This window comes from Octopus sinensis, linkage group LG5 (assembly GCF_006345805.1).
Source record: "Octopus sinensis linkage group LG5, ASM634580v1, whole genome shotgun sequence".
In the NCBI taxonomy this organism is placed as follows: Eukaryota; Metazoa; Mollusca; class Cephalopoda; order Octopoda; family Octopodidae; genus Octopus; species Octopus sinensis.
In genome coordinates, this window is record NC_043001.1 from 98,420,397 (window position 1) to 98,436,707 (window position 16,311).

General features: G+C 40.2%; 1 pseudogene; it reads left to right on the plus strand.

The window, feature by feature from the left end:
- The first annotated feature begins 2,081 nt into the window (after window positions 1-2,081).
- LOC115212222 overlaps window positions 2,082-16,311 on the plus strand; it is a 33,740-nt pseudogene continuing 19,510 nt past the window's right edge.

The window sequence follows — 16,311 nt, forward strand, 5'->3', positions numbered from 1 at the left end:
TTCACCATTCATTGGATTTATCTCTATCCTGATCTTTAACCATCAGTCATTCTCCTTTCACATACTCTCCAACTAATGCATCCACACTTCCAGATCCTCTGACCATATTCTGCCTTACTTTCACTTTCTTCTTCTACCTCGAGGGTACACTCTGACACCTCATCACCACTATTTTTATCTCTGGCAACTGAACTACACACATATATTCTTTTATTCTCTTATTTGTTTCAGTCATTTGACTGTGGCCATGCTGGAACACCACCTTGAAGGGCTTTTATTCAAAGAAATCAACCCTGGAAATTATTCTTTGTAAGCCTAATACTTATTGTATCATTCTGTTTGCTGAACTGCTAAATTACAGGGACATAAACACACCAACATCAGTTGTTAAGAGAAGGTGGGGAAATGAACACTGACACACACACATAAATATATATACACACACACACAAACGTGTATATAGTTATGATATATTCTATTAAGACTAAGATGGAGTACTGTATATAGCTCATCCACCTTCAGATTTCACGTTGTGCTATCCAGTAGTAGTAATATACGTACTACTAGATTTGCATTTGGGCTTCTGTAGTATGTGAATAGATAACTGAATATGTTGGACAGGGTGAAATCTGAAGGTGGACAAGTTTTATACTGTACTCCATCTTATTCAATTAACTATTCACCCACTACAGAAGCACAAACATAAAACCTGGAAGTACGCATAATATTACTACTGGATAGCAAAGTTGGTTGATTTCAGTTGTCGGCAACAAATGAATTTAAGGTGCTACTTAAGAAGGGTGATCCCGAGTCGTGACTAGTCGATCCTTACTTTGTGTTTTTGTGTTCTATTTACTTTGTTTATAAAAATTATTTACGTTGTGTTTTTGTGTTTTATATACTTTTCTTTAAAAAAATTATTTACTTTGTGTAAAAAAAAATATATTTATTTTGTGTTTTATTTACTTTGCTAGGTAGTCGTTGTAGGATCGACTAGTCACGACTAGCTAGCGCGGATGCACGACTACGCGAGTGCACGCACCGGGACCAATCTTCTTAAGTAGTACCTGAATGGGATCTTTTCACTTTGACTGGCAGATTTTAAAAATAATTTCTTTGTAACTAAACACTTTTAAACTTCGTATACTGGTAGAATTTGTTTATAAAACATCTTTTTCCCTTGGCTTTCTTGAGAAAATTCTGTAGTTTGTAATCTATTTGTTGTTTAATTTCTTGCATTTCGGTAATTTCAACCAATCAATGACGTCTATTGAGGTGAATACAATTTCTGTCGTAATGTGTCAACAACAATTATTTGCGGTGTCATATGAATTTGTTACTGTTATTTATGAGAAAAAAAATACCTTGTGGCCATAAACTGAGGGGTCACTCGTAAACAGAGCTGGATAAAAAAAACCGTCCCCTCTTTAGTATCCACCCATAATTATTAAGAGAAAAAGATGTTTTATAAACACATTCTACCAGTTTACGATGTTTAAAAGTGTTTAGTTACAAAGAAATTATTAAAAAAATCTGCTGGTCAAAGCGAAAAGATCCCCTGAATTTAACACAAAAATACAGATATGGATAAAATAAAAATTTGAAATTTTCTCGCCCCCCCCTCCACTACCACAAGAAGATTTATCGGATCTTTTCGGTTTGAATAGCAGTTTTCTAAAATAATTTCCACGTAACTAAACACTTTTAATCTTCGTATACTGGTAGAATGTGTTTATAAAACATCTTTTTCTCTTGGCTTTATTAAGAAAATTCTATAGTTTGTAAGGTATTTGTTGTTTTTTCTTCAATTTCTGCAATTTCAACCAATCAATGACGTCTATTGAAGTGAAAACATTCTGTGCCGTATGAATATGTCCCTCGTTTAAGAAACAGATTGGGTTTATTTACATTTATGAAGAAAAAAGATACCCTTCCCCCCATCCCTAATTAACTCTAACTAACCCTAACCCTAAAACAGATTGAAATGTAATAGATCGATACTAGGGTCATAATTATGGGTGACAATTTCATATGACACCGCTAGAAAAAAATGCCGTTCAAACCGAAAAGATCTCATCTTTCTTTTTCTGTATCAATCTTCCCTTAATTAACACGTACACATCACCAAGTTCATCTTTAAGTGTCTTCACCTGCTCCTCCGACAACACCACCTCCATCTCCCCAACCCATCCCATCCATCTGGCATTTCTACCTTTCCCCAGTCCTTTAATCTTTCACCACAAGAAGATTTACCTGCCTTGTAAGCAAGTCTGAAAGTATTCACCTGTCAACGGAAGTAGTTTTCTTTTGTGTAAGTCCACCAGAGTCATCTCCCTTATAAAAACACGCGGTACACATGGCCTACACGGAGCAATGACACAAACAGTGAAGAAATTATATTTAAAAACAATATATGTATACAAAAAGAAATTTGATTTGCATCAATGGCTCTAGTATTCGCTGTAAGATCTACAAAATATTTTCGAATTGCCATTACTGTATCTAAACTATATCATCGTCATATTTCTTGTTTAAACACGCTTTATCATAGTCCTCATCGATCGTCTGCTGATATATATTATTTACCATGTCGTTGGAAGAATACCGGCCAAAACAAGGATTTAAGTTCTTTATTCCATCCTCTGAGAGCTTCTCCGGTGAATAAAGATAGTGACAATATCGGGGCCGAACTCAGTGGAACACTTAATAAAGGCAAGTATGTGACCTTCGTGTATAAATGTAATAATATTCGGTAATTAGCAAAATACACGGTACCCGGTTTAACATGACAACCTGGTATCTTGGATAATTTCAGCTGAGTTTACTTTTTTGCAGGCTTTCGGATTAAATTTCCTTGTTCCACCCTCACCTACATTTTGTCTGCACTCTTTCAGGTTTGGTTTTGGCCCCTTTAAGCTTATATATCTAGGGAAGCTTGTAAAGGTCATGTTCACGAACTTATAAACAAAGAAAAAATTTTTATATTTGAGAACAAACGGCCCGACCTCACAGTAAATCTCATATCTAGTTTTAATCTTGTTTCCATTGAATATATTTTGTATTATTTTCAGCATCGAAAAAATTGTATATATACGTGTTATTTCTATTTCATATTACTCATATTCATTGTGTACAAGTTACATGTCGAGGAAATAAAATCTGGCAAATATTATAGTCTACTCGGTCATAAATTATTTCAGCCGATAGCTTGGGGTCCCCCTGTTTTAAGTTTATTTCAGAACTTGGTTTCAAAATGTTGGCGGTGTTGGGTCAGCCCTTACGTCTACAAGGCTGAGGGGACAACACCGCAAATGTGGTTTCTGGTGCTGCTGTCAAAATAAATTATTAGCTATGTCCCGTATATTTAATAATCATTTGTACAGAGTGATAAGAAGAAAAGACATCATACATGTATGCATGATATATAGTCAGTGAGAAGTAAACTATGTTGTCATTTTGTCACGTAAAGGATATCTTATTATTGTACTACTAGCGAACAGTGGTCCCGGTGCACGCACTCGCGCATCCGCGCTAGCTAGTCGTAAGTAGTCGATCCTACAACGACTTGCGCGTATGTTTGTATTTCAAGGCTGAATACAAGATCGCCTATTAGTTTTATAAACAAACTAAGGTTAGGGTTAGGTTTAGGGTTAAAAAGTCGTTGTAGGATCGACTAACTAGCGCGAGTGCACGCACCGGGACCACTGTTCGCTAGTAGTACCTCCTATTATTTAGTTTTAAGTATTAATAAAATCCATGTATTTACGTATATGTCACCAGTCGGAGATGAGGAAGTAATTTTCGGCAAGGTAGCAACTTATCCTTACATCTTCTTATATCGAGAAGAGCGATTATCTCATATTGAATGTGAAGGTTGATGTTTGCGGTTTATATACTGCGACCTATATTTTTCAGGGTCGAAAGAACTCGTGTATCGTGTCTTTGAAATACGATTTCCGGTGTACCGGTGGAATTTGATGAATATGGTTCTGTGATTTGGGTTGAGTCTTCGTTGAAATCATGTTATTCGATATTAAAGTTCTTGTTTCCCTGTTTTCGTAGAGGTCATATCTAAGTATTAAGATATTTCGTAGAAGTCATATCTAAGTATTAAGATATTACGGAACGTTGATAGGTAGTGGTCACCCATACTAAAAGTCAATATGAAAATTAAGCTTATTGATTTCTTTTAATGAAGTGTTATATCGGGGAAAGTTAGGCGAGTTTCGTTTAGCGTTAGAACGGGTCTCCTCGAGAAGATCGATGAACAAGGCGTTTGGACATGGCAGTCAGGTTTTTTTTTTTTTTTTTTATCATACACTGTAGGATAACATACATACACACAAAGATCACACACACACATATCTGTGTGATCTTTGTGTGTGTATGTGTTATCCTACAGTGATTCTCTGGATCATCTCTGATGAAACCAATACTCATCCTAGGTTAAGAAATGTTCAAGAAAACCAGCTGGATCTGTCTGAAACAGTGTCACATTTTCCTGTGATGTGATCAGCCTGGTGTGCTTTTGAAGACATGGCACCCACCAAGCAGAAACCTTCCTCATGCCAAGTTCATTGTGCAGAATATTATCACTTCTTTCATGGGGTATGCTCTTTCATGACTATTTGATTTTATAATCAATTGTCTGTCATCTATCCCCATGTGGTGAACATGATCGAGGTTTCCCTTGGTGGTGACAGTTGCAGGATGTCCAGACATTCGGTCATCTTCAAGACTTACCCTTCTCCTAAATTCAGCTGCTCACTTTTGCACTGTTGAGAAAACTGGAGCATCATTCCCTAACATTGCAAAAATGTTAGCATGATTGTTATTGAGGGGCTAAACCCTTTTCTGCAGGTATTTCATAACAGCATGATGCCAAATTTTATCCATTTTCAAGAGGTGTCACTACTAGTTACTAATTACATTTGAAGTCGTCTTTGAACAGTCTACCTAGAAAGAAACCCTGCAGTTATTAATAAGAAGGGTTGAAATTAATGCATACAAGATTTCACGGCTCTAGCATCACTCCTTCTTAGTCAGCCTATGAACTTTCCTGACAACCCTCGTGTGTGTGTGTTTATGGTGGTGTGTTTATGTCCCCGTAACTTAGTAGTTTGGCATAAGAGACCGATAGAATAAGTACTAGGCTTACAAAGAATAAGTCCTGAGGTCGATTTCCTCGACTACAGTTGGTGCTCCAGCATGGCTGCAGTTAAATGACTGAAACAAGGAAAAGAGTAAAAAGAGTATATATATATATATATATATATATATATATATATGGTTAATTCAAACATGAAAATACAAAGAGAAAACACAACAACGCGAGGACGTGGAACAAATAAAGTATTATTGGACGCTCAGGAAGGAAGGGAAGAAGGAGGGTTTAACGTTTCGAGCGGAGCTCTTCATCAGAAACATAGGAAAAGGAAAGATCCAGAGAAGGGAAGACGGAGGGAAAAAAATCGCCAACGGTACACACGCGGTCATGAGGGGGTAACCAAAAGAAACCGAAAGTTTGCAATATTTTGTTCCCCTAGATTTACGTGTTTACACTTTTATCGCCTTCAAAGTATTCTCCATTTGAAGCAATGCATTGATCCAGATGTATTTTTCCACTGTTCAAAGCAGTGATGGAACTCTTTTGAAGTGATGCCTTTTAATGCCTCCATTGTTTTTTTCTTCACCTCTTCCACATCGAAAAAAGGCCTGGATCAACTTTTCAACTGTTCTTTCAGTTCACAACACACATTCAGTCGTGACTGCTTTTGATCTTTCATGAGCAAGTGAGGCACAAATTTTGCTGTAACTTTATTCATTCACAATCCTTCACTCAAACCTCGTTAGCAGGAGCTCCAGCACACATCAGCCATATCAACACATTCTCCAATTTTTCAGCGACTGTCTTTCAGATCAAATCATGAATTTTCATTGTTTTTATTCATTCAGGAGGTCGACCATCGCCCTGAATGAAGTTGGTCCTCAAGTGACAAATGACCATTTCTAAAGCATAAAAACCACTCATAAACTTTGTTTTGCTTGTGCCTGAGGGTTATATTAAGTGGCTTCTAGTGGTGAATGCTTGAACTACAATGGGCTTGTCCCACAGAGAATGTTTCTGGTTACTTTTGGGCACCCCGTCATACATATGTGTATATATATATATATATATATATATATGTGTGTGTGTGTGTGTTATGGAGATGTACCTGCATAGCAAGTGATCTAATCTGAGATCGTGTGCTGGAATGAAAACAATAGCAGCCTGGAAAGTGTTTATAAGCCATTTAAGAAACACACAAAAACTGTTAGATTCGTTTCAACATTAAATTTATCAAAATATTTTTGTTGCTTTGAGACCGTGACATGTTCACTGACAAAATTCGGTGCTGCACAGAATTTTGTCAGTGAACAGGTCATGGTCTCAAAGCGACAAAAATATTTTGATAAATTAAATTTAAATGTTGAAGTGAATCTAACGGTTTTTGTGTGTTTCTTAAATGGCTTATAAACACCTTCAAAGCTGGCCTCCGTGCCAATGGCACATAAAAAGCACCATTCGACCGTGATCGTTACCTGCATCACCTTACTGGCACCTGAAAAAACATTCGAGCGAGGTCATTGCTGGTGCCGCTAGACTGGCCCCTGTGCAGGTGGCATGTAAAAAACACTACTTGAGCGTAACCGTTACCTGTACCACCTAACTGGCCCTTGTGCTGGTGGCACGTAAAAGCACCCGCTACATTCTTGGAGTGGTTGGCATTAGGAAGGGCATCCAGCTGTAGAAACTCCCAGATCAGATTGGAGTCTGGTGCAGCCATCTGGTTCTCCAGTCCTCAGTCAAATTGTCCAACCCACGTTAGCATGGAAAGCGGATGTTAAACGATAATGATGATGATATATGGTTAGATAGATAGATAGATATCCTTATCATCACCATTTTGACATCCACTTTTCTCTGTTTGTGTAGTTTGGATAGAGTTTTTTTACAGCCAGATACGTTTGCTGTTGCAACCCTCACCTGTTTCCAAGTTAGGTAATATTTCCCATGGCCAGGAGGTACACACACACATAAACGAGGGAGTTCTTTCAATTTCCATGTACCCAGTCCACTCAAAAGGCTTTGCCCAACCTAGAGCTGATGTAGAAGGCACTTGCTCAAGATGTCATGCAGTGGGATTGAACCCAAAACCATGCATTTGGGAAGCAAACTTCTTACCACACAGCCATGCCTGTTCATGTGCATCCACACATACACACACACAAGTAAATGGCAGAATTTGTAGAGCATCAGACACAATATATTATGATATTTAGTTGTGTTCTGAGTTACTTGTTAACATTTTTACCGTCTTTTATTTTCAGCCGACTTATTGCAATTGTTAAATACATTTTATCAGAAGCCTGAAATCCGAGCTCTTGCTGCTGAGAAGGGATTAGACAGTAAGTATTCGTCTTTCTTTTTAACTACATTTTCATCATCATCATCATCGTTTAATGTCCGCTTTCCATGCTAGCATGGGTTGGACGATTTGACTGAGGACTGGCGAACCAGATGGCTGCACCAGGCTCCAATCTTGATCTGGCAGAGTTTCTACAGCTGGATGCCCTTCCAAACGCCAACAAATCCAAGAGTGTAGGGAGTGCTTTTACGTGCCATTGGCATGAGTGCCAGTCAGGCGGTACTGGCAACAGCCACAAAAAAATCTTTTTTTTTTATTTTACGTGTCACCTGCACACCGTCACAAGTGCCAGTAAGACGACACTGGTAATGATCACGCTCGATTGGTGGCTTTTAAGTGCCACCGGCACATGAAATAAACATCAGAGATGCTTTGCCCCACACTGAAGCTGCAGGAATTACTCAGAGATTTTGCATGTTCTAAATTCATTGCAATGCTGGTAACACTTTTGTGTTGTCAGGAGGTGTCTCTGAGCCATGTGCCTGTGAAGGCACAAGACTCAGTGTTTAGCGCATTGGGATCACATTCCGGGGGTAGTGAAATCAATTCCCAGACCAGGCTGTGTGTTGTATTTTTGAGCAAGACACTTTATTTCACGTTGCTCCAGTTCACTCACCTGTAGAAATGAGTTGTGATGTCATTAGTGCCAAACTGTATCGGCTGGTAGTGGGGAGAAGTTACAGTTCTTCCTTGTTGCAAAAATGTATAATGGAAAAGCCTCCTGTTGCAAAAATGAATAATGAATAACCCCCTTTGTTGACCACCATACAGTGACCATCAACGTTTTAAGGGTGCAATGATGGTTTTGCGTAGTGGTTTGGTGACTCTCCTGCTTCTAACCACTGTCCTGTCCTCCTGCTGTTATCAAAGAGTATCCATTTCTCATCACACGAAATGAGTTGATACAAAAACGGTTCCCTTTCCAACCGGAAAATCAACATGGAACACACTGTAAGGCATCTGTTTCTTTGAGTCTCATGAAGTTGATGGGGAACAAACCTATCCATCTTTTTGACTTTTCCAATTTTCTTCAAGCATCAAAAAGCAGTTGTTGATGATGTCTGGAGCTCTGATCCAATTTCTCGGACAGTTGTTTCTCACATTTTGGTCTCCCTCTTGATTCATTTTTAAGGCTTTCATTTCCTGAATGAAATCTTTGGAACCATCTCTGAACAGTTCTAATGTCAACAGAATCATTGCCAAAAGAAGGCGGCAAGCTGGCAGAAATGTTAGCACGCCGGGCGAAATTCTTAGTGGTATTTCGTCTGCTGCTAAGTTCTGAGTTCAAATTCTGCCATGGTTGACTTTGCCTTTCATCCTTTCGGGGTCGATTAAATAAGTACCAGTTACGCACTGGGATTGATGTAATCGACTTAATCCGTTTGTCTGTCCTTGTTTGTCCTCTCTGTGTTTAGCCCCTTGTGGGTAATAAAGAAATAGGTATTTCGTCTGCTGCTACGTTCTGAGTTCAAATTCTGCCAAGGTTGACTTTGCCTTTCATCCTTTTGGGGTCGATTAAATAAGTACCAGTTATGCACTGGGGCCGATGTAATCGACTTAATCCGTTTGTCTGTCCTTGTTTGTCCCCTCTGTGTGTAGCCCCTTGTGGGCAGTAAAGAAATAAGAATCATTGCCAAAAGCCCACTTGATGTTTTGTAGAGCTTCAGTGGCAGAGTGACCCAACTTGTCGTACAAGAAAATCACTCTGTATTGTTCAGTTATCAACATTGTCATAAGAGCTGTGGGTTGCAATTCTGAATAATAGTATTGCCTAGAAAGGAAAAGAGTTAAGCATATACATAGAAACTCATTAAAAATCCATTTAAAATATGACATTTCATGTGAGACAATCTAATAATTGTTTAATTATTTAATTGATTACTCTTTTACTTGTTTCAGTCATTTGATCGTGGCCATGCTGGAGCACCACCTTTAGTCGAGCAAATCGACCCCAGGACTTATTCTTTATAAGCCTAGTACTTATCTACTTATTCTATCGGTCTCTTTTGCCGAACTGCTAAGTTACGGGGGACGTTAAACACACCAACATCAGTCGTTGAGCGATGTTGGGGGGACAAGCACAGATACACAAACATATACACACACATACATATATATATATATATATATATATAATATATATATATCATCATCGTCATCATCATCATTTAACGTCCGTTTTTCCATGCTAGCATGGGTTGGACGATTCGACCGGGGTCTGGTAAGCCATGGAGTCTGCTCCAGTCTGGTTTGGCAGTGTTTCTACGGAAAGGCATCCAGTTGTAGAAACACTGCCAAACCAGACTGGAGCCTGATGCAGCCTCCATGGCTTACCAGACCCCGGTCGAACCGTCCAACCCATGCTAGCATGGAATACAGGTGTTAATGATGATGATGATATATATATATATATATATATACATACATACATACATACATATGTACAACGGGCTTCTTTCAGTTTCCATCTACCAAATCCACTCATGAGGCTTTGGTCTGCCCAAGGCTATAGTAGAAGACACTTGCCTAAGGTGCCACACAGTGGGACTGAACCTGAAACTGTGTAGTTCGTAAGCAAGCTACTTACCACACAGCCACTCTTATACCTAGGTAAATAAAAAGTTTTCTATTGATGGCATGAACCTGCCAAAACACAAAAACATGATTTATCAATTTGCTTTCACATACAATAAGAACCTTGCAAAACAAAAATAATAATAGGCGCAGGAGTGGCTGTGTGGTAAGTAGCTTGCTAACCAACCACATGGTTCCGGGTTCAGTCCCACTGTGTGGCATCTTGGGCAAGTGTCTTCTGCTATAGCCCCGGGCCGACCAATGCCTTGTGAGTGGATTTGGTAGACGGAAACTGAAAGAAGCCCGTCGTATATATGTATGTATATATATATATGTGTGTGTGTGTACGTGTTGTATGTCTGTGTTTGTCCCCCTAGCATTGCTTGACAACCGATGCTGGTGTGTTTACGTCCCCGTCACTTAGCGGTTCGGCAAAAGAGACCGATAGAATAAGTACTGGGCTTACAAAGAATAAGTCCCGGGGTCGATTTGCTCGACTAAAGGCGGTGCTCCAGCATGGCCGCAGTCAAATGACTGAAACAAGTAAAAGAGTAAAAGAGAGAATAATAAAAAATATTGATTTTTCATTTTAATCTTTCTCATTTTAGGAAAACTTTTCCATGAAGCTTACATCAGTTTCCGACAGTTTTGTTCGGTGCTTCAAAACTTGAATGCAGACCTTTACATCATTATGAATGACATCATTCATGGCGCAGGTATCTCATTAATTTTCTTACGTCTAGCCCAGGCCTGCGCAAAACTAATTTTATGTGCAATTCCATTGTCTCCCGAGACGAAAGGATGCCAACAACAACAATATCATAATGGTCATTGATGTTGTTATGAGTGTTAATCATCATCATCATCATCATCATCGTTTAGCGTCCGCTTTCCATGCTAGCATGGTTGGACGTTCAACTGGGGTCTGGAAAGCCAGAAGGCTGCACCAGACTCCAGTCTGATCTGGCAGTGTTTCTACAGCTGGATGCCCTTCCTAATGCCAACCACTCCGTGTGTGTAATGGGTGCTTTTTACGTGCCACTGGCACATGTGCCAGATGAGGCTGGCAAATGGCCATGATCGGATGGTGCTTTTTACGTGCCACCGGCATGGAGGCCAGGTGAGGCTGGCAGCGGCCACGATTGGATGGTGCTTTTTACATGCCACCGGCACAGAAGCCAGACGAGGCTGGCAACGGCCACGATCGGATGGTGCTTTTTACGTGCCACCAGCACGGAGTTCTATGGTGATTAATTATGCTATGGCATAAGCCATAGCATAATTAGCATATCATTATAGTTCTGAGATAAAGAAATTTGCTCTCCCAACCATATGGTTTTGGATTCAGTTGCATGGTGTGGCATCTTGGATATGGCTCCGGACCCAAAGACTAATAATTAGATTTTGTACATGGTGTGTGTGGTGGGGTTTTCTCTGTCTTGACATTTTATGATAGTTATAAATGACTGTCACCATGCTCCATTTGTGATCATCTGTGAAAGCATGTCTAGCTATGGTGAAACATTACCTTGTTAGGAAATGGGTGAGGATTAGCAACAGGAAGGGCATCTGGCCATAGAAAATCTGCTGCTACTGTTTGACATTGAGGTTTATTATTGGCATTATGACTATTGATATCATTGTAGGCTTTTTTTTTATTATTCTAATTAATATCAGTTCATTGTGTGTTTCTTAATTTCAGGTCACGTTAACGATATCTTCCCATATTTCCTGCAACATGCTCGAGAAGTGTTCCCGCATCTTGTTTGCATGGACGATCTGAAAAAAATCAGTGATCTCAGGCTACCAGCCAACTGGTATGTTTACATTGGATAAAATAGATTTGTGTGATGAACCATTGTCTGTATGTCTATCAGCTTGTCTATCTGTCTGTATGTCTATCTGTTTACATTCATATCCATTTGCCTACATACATGTGCATATACGTATACATATACACACACACACACATCTACATAACAGTCCACTAACTATTCTACCTGTATATAAATATAAACTGTAGGTATGGGGGTATGATTACCTACTACGTATCTGTTTTCCATGCTGGAATGTGTTGGATGGCTTGATAGGAACTGGCAAAGCTAGGGACCAAACCAGGTGTCATAGTCTGTTTTGGCAAGGTTTCTATGGCTAGATGACCCTCCTAGCATCAACCACTTTACAAAGTGTACTGGGTGCTTTTTATGTGGCCCCAAGACTCACACTAGTGCTTTTTACATGAAACCTTGGTTTTAGGATCTCAATTCTATTGTGGAGGGTTAGTCTTCTTGGGTACAGCATTACACCACATTTCTCAGTCATCTGTCATCTTTATAGGGCTCAGTGTTTTGAGATCACCCATCAGTACTTCGTCCTATGCCTTCCTGGGTCTTCCATCGCTGCAACCCTCCTCCACTTTAACTGATCATCACTTCTTTATGCAACTTTCCTCATCCATCCACATCACCTGAGCAAACCTGTGGTGTCTTCTCTCTTGCACACTGCATAGAATTTTTTTTATGCCCAACTTCTTTCTCAATACACCAGTGCTCTGTCACACACGCAGACTGACATTGCACATCCAGCAGGCCATACCGGTTTCATTCCTCTCTAGCCAATGCATGTCCACTGCATTCAGAGCCCATTTCTCACTGCCATGCAGCATTGCAGTTTGTATATATGCACCATACCATCTTCTCTTAACTCGGAGAGAGAGAGAGACCTTTGGTTGTCTACAGAGGTAAAATTTCTCTAAAGATATATATATATATATATATCTGGTGCCATATAAAAAGTATCCAGTCCACACTGTAAAATGGTTGGCATTTGGAAGGGCATCCAGCTGTAAAAACCTTGCCAAAACTGACTTTGCCTGTGCTTGTGCCACATACAAAGCACTCAGTCCATTCTGCTTGGTGGTTGGTATCAGGAAGGGCATCCAACTGTAAAAAGCCTGCCAAAACAGACACAAAAGTTGGTGCAGGCCTCTCCTGGCCAGCTCCTGTCAAACTGTCAAACCCATATATATATATATATATATATATATTTCGTTTTGGGATTTGGTTTGCAAGATTCTTTATATGAGTTTGTGTGTTGAAGCATATTCTGTTGTGTCTGGGGAGAGTCATTTTCTTTTTGTGCCTTATAATATAACACACTCACCAGTAAAATTTCCACTTTTTTCTTTTCTTTTTTTTTTTCTAAAATAAAACTATTGAAAATAAAACTATTGAAAATTTTAAGAAAAAAAAAGATAAGAAAAAAGTGGAAATTTTACCAATCAGTGTGTTATATTATAAGGCACAAAAAGAAAATGACTCTCCCCAGACACAACAGTATATATATATATATATTTTTTTTTTTTTTCAAAAAAAAAAAAAAAAAAAAAATATATATATATATGATTAATCCCTTATCTTTGTTTCTCATTTCAATGGTGAAGGTACCCAGAGGCAAGAGCTATTCAGCGTAAAATTATATTTCATGCTGGTCCCACAAACAGTGGTAAGACATATCATGCACTACAAAGGTTTCTCACAGCGAAATCTGGGGTTTACTGTGGCCCCCTGAAACTCTTGGCTGTTGAAGTATTTCACAAAAGCAATAATGAGGTAAATCGTCTTTTATATTCTTTAACTACACTCGGATATACTACATTCTCGGAGTGTTTGGTATTAGGAAGGGCATCCAGCTGTAGAAATTCTGCAAGATCAGATTGGAGTCTGGTTCGCCGGACCTCAGTCAAATTGTCCAACCCATGCTAGCATGGAAAGCGGACGTTAAATGATGATGATGATGATGATTTCCAGGTGGAGATGGTTCATATTAGTCTGGCCTTTATCCGTTGACCTGTCCAGCATAGGAGGCCTACCAGGAGCTTGCACTCCACTGGCATGCTCTCAGGGTCACCAAGGCACACAAGCTGTCACAACACAGAAGATGTCACACTGCAGCTTGAACTGGACCTTGTGATGGATTAGCTCGCTGCACTGAGTTGTGGAGTTGTAATGGCCCAGTGGTTAAGGCAGCGGACTTGCGGTCTTAGGATCGCAGTTTCGATTTCCAGACCGGGCATTGTGAGTGTTTATTGAGCGAAAACACCTAAAGGTCTACAAGACTCCGGCAGGGGGTGGTGGTGAACCCTGCTGTAACTCTTTCACCACGACTTTCTCTCACTCTTTCTTTCTGTTTCTGTTGTACCTGTATTTCAAAGGGCCAGCTTTGTCACACTCTGTGTCATGCTGAATCTCCCCGAGAACTACGTTAAGGGTACACGTGTCTATGGAGTACTGAGCTACTTGCACGTTAATTTCACGAGCAGGCTGTTTCATTGATTGGATCAACTAGAACGCTTGTCGTCGTAACCGACGGAATGCCAACACACACTGAGTTGAAATATTCCTCTATCCATTTGGCAGGATGTATCATTGTTTGCCAAGTTCACTTGCTCTCTATGCTTTACACAAAAGTAGAAGTTCTTACACGTACCCCAGTGAGTTGGCACCTTTGAACCCCCCCCCCCAACACTCAATATATTGAATTCCATTAATATTCCACTTTTGGAAACTTTCTCATTCTGTAGTTTGTACAAAAATTGCAGAACATCATCATCATCATCATCATCATCATCATCATCATCATCATCGTTTAACGTCCGCTTTCCATGCTAGCATGGGTTGGATGTATGACTGAGGGCTGGTGAACCAGATGGCTGCACCAGGCTTCAATCTTGATCTGGCAGAGTTTCTACAGCTGGATGCCCTTCCTAACGCCAACCACTCCGAGAGTGTAGTGGGTGCTTTTACGTGCCACCGGCACGGGGCCAGTCAGGTGGTACTGGCAATGACCTCGCTTGAATCTTTTACACATGCCACTGGCGCAGGTGCCAGTAAGGCGATGCTGGTAACGATCACGCTCGAATGGTGTTTTTTACATGCCACCGGCACGGAGGCCAGGTAGCCGTTCTGGATGGTGCTCTTAATACCCTACTAGCACGGGGCTCAAGTGCCAGTAGTATGACGCTGGTAACGATCCTGCTTGAATGTTGCCTTTTAAGTGCCACTGGCACGGAAGCCTGTTAGCCGCTCTGTCAATGATCATGCTCGTATGGTGCTCTTTGTACCCTGCTAGCACGGACGCCAGTCATCGAATTTGATTTTGATTTTTGATTTCACTTACCTCAACAGCTCTTTGCAAGCAGAGTTTTAGTGTCCAAAGAAGGAAAGGTACGCATAAGTAGGCTGGTAATGCCCCTGGCATAGGCCACGAGATTATGGTCTCATTTGGCTTGCCGGGTCTTCTCACGCAACTTGTTCAAGTCAGTGTTGTAAAATTTTGAAGGCATAGCTGTGTGGTTAAGAAGCTTGCTTTCTAATCACATGGTTTCCAGTTCAGTTCCACTATGTGGCACTTGGACAGGTGTCTTCTACCGTATCTTTGCAACAACTAAAAACTAGTGAGTCCATTTGGGGGATGGAAACTAACTGAAAGAAGCCCATTACGTTTATATATGTGTGTGTGTTGTTGTTTTGACACATTATGAGGAAGTTATAAATGAGTGTTACCATCACATAAGATGGAGGCATATGGCCTAGTGGTTACAGCAGCAGACTCACGGTCGGGGGATCGCAGGTTCGAATCCCAGACCGGGCGATGTGTGTGTGTTTATGAGTGAAACACCAAAGCTCCACGCGGCTCTGGCAGAAGGTAATGGCAAACTTCTGCTGACTCTTTCACCACAACTTTCTCTCACTTTTTCCTCCTGCATCTTGCAACTCACCTGCAACGGACCGGCGTCATGTCCAGGTTGGGAACCTATATGCCAAGGAAATCAGGAAACCGACCCTAATAAGCCAGGCATGGCTAGAAAAGGAACAAACAACCATGACATAAGCAATGATTATCATTTCCAATCTTTCATGCAAACATGTCAGAAATATTATCTTTCTTGGAAACAGATAAGCATTTGTCACAGAAAGGGTATCTGCCTTAACAAATTCTTTCTAACCCATGCAAGCATGGAAAAGCAAGCATTAAAATGTTGATGTTGGTAGTTGTTGTTGTTTGCTTAACCCTTTTGTTACCGTATTTCTACAAGGCTTTGGTTGGCCTGAGGCTGTAGTAGGGGAGTGAACCCTGAACAATGAGGTTTGGAAGCAAACTTCCTACTGCACAGCCACACCTGTTCCATGCAGAAACCCCACGCAGAGTGTAAAGAATGAAATGGTGTCCAAAACGGTCACCATCTGATTACTGTAAACTATAACAA